The following is a 6,000-nucleotide window of genomic DNA, read 5'->3' on the forward strand; positions in this document are numbered from 1 at the left end:
TGTGATTTTACTGGTAAACATCCACGAGTGCCCGGATAATTCATACCGCATTGGCTTTTCCTCAGTTAGATCTCCTGTTTCATTGTGTAAACAAAGCCGCGGCTCAGGGGAAATCCTTCGTCCATCACAGTCATTACTGGGGAGTGATTAAGAGAAATGAGCCGCCGTCAGCCAAACATCTGTGACAGCTCTGTTAGCCCTTTTTTTTGGATGCTGTGAGGGGGAACCTGAGTCAAAGTCATCATGTCCACCAGCTGTCACCACCGTGCGGACACACTCCTGAGGCTGGCCATCGTGATAGTTTTGATACCTCCGGTGTGTCTGTGTGTCAAAATCAAACAAACACCTTTGACTTGTTTTAGCTACTTGGTTGGTTTCAAATTTGATTTCATGATTTCCCTCCTAAAGCATCAAAGCCTTTGGCTGTAAGTTTAAACACAAATTGGCAGGACTGCAACCATCTTTTAGGATAATAACAACGCAATCCTATTGGCTTTTACAAAGTCAGGATTTAAAATAAGATGTCCCAATTGGCATCAAAGGCGGATTAAAAATCAGCTGATCCAAAAATACAAACTGCGATCCGACTTCGGATTGACCTGCTGTCCATTCACTCATTTCATGTTTTTTATACGACTGGTATGAAAGGATTTTAAGTGCACATGTTTTGCTTTTATCTGATTCATACAAAAGACCCTGAATAAACACCAAACAGGCGAGTGGAGTGGGCGTCTTAATGGATAAGCAATGTGGCAAAACAACATGTTTTCCGTCTGCCGTCCCCCATCTCTGCCATGATTTCTGCCAAAGCGTGAATGCCTTCAGAAATTTAGCGCACCTAGTCAGGTGGAAAGCCGGGCTACTGTGATGTTTCTCGCCCTACTGAGGTTTTTATTTGCATTTGAAATAGCAAACTGCAAAAAAAAAAAAAAAACCTGAGGCAGAATCAACACCAATCTTCTGGCAGCTGCTATCCTCGCAGTGCGCTCTCTCTGGATTCAGGAGAGGACGAGGCCAGATGCCAGAGGAGAAACCAGAGACAAAAACAGTCTGAACAGAGGTTCAATGTTCAGAGGAGCAACAACTGGGCCAGAAGGTGGCCTTTTGGAAAATGCACCTGGACTCTCCCCTTTTGACTTGATATTAAGATACTTTTAAATTCTGTGCACACAGTGTTTACTCCGGCGTTGTCATGTTTCCATCTATTTGCAGTCAGGATTTCAGGAACTTAGAAGAACCTAATTTTCAGGCTTTGGAATGTGATCACAGGTTCTGATTTGACTGAAGAGCCTTGAGAAGTTGCCAAAGAGGAACATGGAAGATTAGATATCAGCAGCTGTGGCTAGCTTGCGTTAGGTAATGCAGTGATGCTAACTCCAGAAATTGCAAAAAAAAAAAAAAACAACTCTGTGTTGTATGCACGTGATGCCTATAGAGCTGAAAAAAAAATGCTAAAAGATTAAGGATGAAGGCTGGCAGCAACTGAATAGGGTCTGAGTTATAGAATGGACAATGTCGTATATGGAATCACTGTTGGTGGACGCTGTGCACTGAGAAGCTGTTACAATCCAGAATAAAACGACCATAAACCAGCCATAAACAACAGTAGAAGACAGCAGCAGCTGTCATTGGTCATCAATATGAATTTCTTGTCTACAACTGTTTCTTGTCAACACATTTGACTCAATGAAGTAACCTCCCGTGAGAGATGTCCAAAAAACAACAGATATTAAGCAGCTACTTTGGTGTTCCGCCATGTCAAACCAAACCTGATTAGTTGAAAAGAATATTCCTCTGAAAATGGCCCAGAGACATGCTGTCCATCCACATCTAGCAGATAAAAACAAGTGCGTTTTACATCATTCATTATTCGTTAAACATGAGTCAGGAGCATATTAATGTGGCAAAAGCTCTTGATCGCAAACTGAAAACAAACTGAAAAATCCACTCGCCCACTTGCTAAATGGTGAAACAATTTGAAGGAAGAAAAACAGCAAACAGCAAAGAGTCAATGTTGGAGGTGTGTGTCATGCAGAGCATTGCACAAACAATCAGCGGGGAGTTGAGAGCAAAGTTGCAGTCCATTGAATTTCAGAGGACATCACAAAAACCACCATGCAACTTGACAGAGACTCCACTCTGAGAGACAGGATGCACTTCAAGCAAGCAGGAAAACATCTGGCAACATCCTCTGATTTGGTCCACACAGAAAATACAAGCAATCCAGATTGTTACTCCAACATTAACAAGGCGGTTAAATTGTCTCTTACGCTGCCTTTGAGCAGTCCAGATGTGAGAGGACATGCTCACATCTCTGCATAGCAAAAACTAAGTCCAGATCTCGTCTGTCACAGACTTGTCTCTTAGCCTTGATTCACATTCATTCTTCATTCAAACATACATTCTGTCAAAGATGACCACAGACACATTTGACCCAAAGCCAGCTGTTTACCTCTGGATGGAGACAGCTGATCTGGGAGGACTGGGAGTGGCATCTTCATCATCCACCATGCAGGAAGCTGAAGCAGAGGACAGTGTGGGAGATAGTGTTTACTAAGATCACTCTGTGTATGGGGTGAGCATCAGATACCATGCAGGCCTGGTTATACACTTCAGATGTTACTCTTTCTAACATAACCCTGTTTGGATGCTTAATATATACTTCTTACATACTTTTGCACTTTGCCTCACAATTATGCACTGCTGCACTTCTTTAAAATCATTCTGTAATCCTACATATTGTACTTTGTTAATGATGAGATCCTTGGCTATGAAGTAATGGCAGGTAAATATTATAAATAGTGAGCTAGTTAGCTAATGCTAATGTTTAGTCGATCCCTTTTCATTTTGTTTTTGTTGTTGCTACAGCAGCAAAAGACACAATCTGCCAAGCTCTTTCAATACTGGATGGAGTACATCTCTGACCACAGCATCTTCAGCATGTGGACAACCAAAGCCTGACAGGCTGTGCCTAGTTGCAGTTGCTGAGCTATGATTGGACAATTACAGACACATCTGCCTCAGATGATCACTGATCACACACCTGCCCTGTACATCTTCTGTTCACTGGAAAAACACTAAACTCTCTATCACAAGATTTGTCAATTGGGCTGTATATATCTGTTGAAGTAAACTATTTTGTCAATGATCTTGTAGACACACTACTCCCACAGCGGGGATGTGGGCTAAAACACCCACTGCATTGATTGGAGTGCTCTTTTAAAGCCTCCATTCCAGGCGCATGATTGCATAATTGGACTGGTGCCACAAAACCCATATGTAAGACGTGTGAAGGGTGCAATCATGTGAAGTGGAGAACCTTTAAACACACTGACTTGTTTAGACGCTGGAGCCTCTTTTTTTTTTTCTTTTTTTTTTTTCGCGTGTCTTCTTTCGAGCTCGCTCGAGTCAAATAAAATATTCAGGTTTCATCCCTGCAAGCTGAAGACACTCCGGATGGAATTTTTCTGAATGCACACTCTGCCTTTCTCTTTCTCTGTCTCTCTATATCTCCGTCTCTCTCTCACACACACACACACTCAAACCCCCCCTCCCCTCCAATGCCACAAACATACAGTGTTTGCTTCTGTGCCCTGTGTGCTACAGATAATCTTTATGAGGCAGAGACCCCATTGAGAGTATTTATAACCCAATCAGACGGGTATTCAGCCTTTTCTTCTCCTCTTGCCACTGTTTCTGCCCTTGCGTCTGCATGAATGTTAAAGCTACTAAATCAACACAAGATCCACATTAGCCTAGCATGCATATGTGTGCATGCGTATCCCGTATGTGGCAGCAGGTGGTAATCTCACAAAGAAAATTGAATAAAAAGTCGTCATTGTCCATACCCAAGCTAACATGTCGCTCGGTTAACTGCAAACACACATGCGTGAAAGGTGGGAAAAGCTGTGCGTGAACATGGGTATGGGCACGTGCCTCTCTGCAGCTCTTTCAGCCAATAATCACACTTGTCAACTCAAGATGTGTAACTCCAGATGGCAGACTTTGAGGTGAAATCTTGTTAGTTTCATGTCATTTCCCAGGGAACTGTGCTGCCTTGTTGCTATTTATTTTGTCAGCGCTAGGTGACTGGAACAAGCAGTTGTGTGTGTGTCTGATCGGTGATGTTAGAATCACGCCTTTGGTGAAATCTTGCCAGAAATGACAAGTCATATCCCAAAGCCACTGTGGATTTTAGTAGTGTAAATAAATACGTGAGGACGATGGGGTGTGAATATTCTTAGAGCGTGTTTGTGTTTGCGTGTTCATGAAAATTGGCCGGTGACACAGTCATGTCTCACTCGCTTTCATCTGGGGAAGTGGGTGGCTCTTTCCCACAGATACATGTACATACAGTATATTGGTGTCGTGATTTAAATCAACAAAAATAAAATGTGGATAAATGGAAAGAAAGAATGAAGCGCTTTATGTGAAAAGACAGATGAGTGATTCAGGAAATCCAGCCCAAAGTGATGAGTATTTTGAGTGTTTCTTACCGAGTCTGTAAAGTATGTGCAGGGCAATAAACAGCTGTTTCCACTAGGGCATTAACAGTAAACTGTAATCCAGACATGTAGACAGTGGTCATGCTGGATATACTTTTCTATACGCCACAGCTTAACAATAATAGAGAACGAATGAGACAATTGTGTCCATTGCCTCGGGCTTGCAAAGCAGCCTGAAAACCATCGTAAGGCTGTCTGGTCTCAGACAGATGAACAGAGAAAAACTTTTTACATGATCGGGGGGAAAAAATGATGGAGGAAAGAAGGAAAACAACTCCTGAGCACACACAGTAATTCAGACCAAAAAAAAAAAAAAAAATTACTGCCTTTCATCAGCCAGAATCAGCTTAAGGGTCATGAGAGCCTGCCGTTGGCCAAGGGTGCACCTGCGCCATGAGAAACATCCCTCTTAGCTGAAGAGCTCAGGTCTGTGATCATGTAAATTACAAATCAAGGGGGAAGTGTTTGAGTGTGTGTGTGTGTGTGTGTGTGTGTGTCTCTTTGGATTTGCTGCATCCCAAGTCAATTCATCAATAGTGGGAGGAAAGAAGCAAAGCGTTTGTGAGTGAGAGAGAGGACACAAAGAAGGTTTTACTTGCAAGCCATGCATCAGAGCTGACCACTGTCATCAGCAGTGGGTAATGGCCCTATTATTAGATGTTAATAAGGCCGTAACCGGCGGAATGAAATACAACATGTTGTTTCCCAAGAGATTCAAATTTCAGTTGTTTTCTCGAGCAGAGCAGTGGGAATTTGGGGTGCTGCACAGCCTTTTGCGCATGGTAAACTGTGCCTTGGCTATGATAAAACCATATTATCGCATCAGGTCCACCACAGCACCCCAAACTTACAGCCTCTTCTCATGGTTCTGGAGCCAAAAACCCAAAACTAGAAGGAAAAAAGGTCACTCTGCCTGAGATACAGAGAACCATCCTCTCTATTTTCTAACAACAAAATTCAATGTTGTAGACACACCTCATCAACACCCTGCCATTTCCTCTTTGGCATGCTATATTAATCAAGCACTTCAGTTCCTGCAGAGCCAGACCACACATCAACCACACACTGATTTGTGAGTTTCACTTAATGCCGACGGCCCCGTGGGGAATGTGCCAGCGCCTTGCGTGGAGAATAGGACAGTGCATGGATCTTGGTGAGTGGAATCGTCATGATTAACCATCTTGGACACACCTTGTTGCGCGACCAATCGCAATTTCTGCTGCTGAAGCATTCAAATCACATGAATGCAGTCTATGAATTGAGTCGTAATTTTAGCCCAGTCTTCGGAGCAACATCTAAAACTGTAGTCGTAAAAAAGGTGGTTATGGCTGATCTGAGTGACGGAGTCTAGTATAAATCCGAGGAGCTGTAATTAAAATTGAATGAGACAGGAATATTGAGAGGAGGACATGCAGGAAAACAGAGCACTGGCTGGAATTGGTTGCACTGTGCTTGACAAACAGCAATCTGCGAAAATCTGCAGCCCTGAGCAGGA

The sequence above is a fragment of the Chaetodon auriga genome, chromosome 23 (genome assembly GCF_051107435.1).
Source record: "Chaetodon auriga isolate fChaAug3 chromosome 23, fChaAug3.hap1, whole genome shotgun sequence".
Classification (NCBI taxonomy): Eukaryota; Metazoa; Chordata; class Actinopteri; order Chaetodontiformes; family Chaetodontidae; genus Chaetodon; species Chaetodon auriga.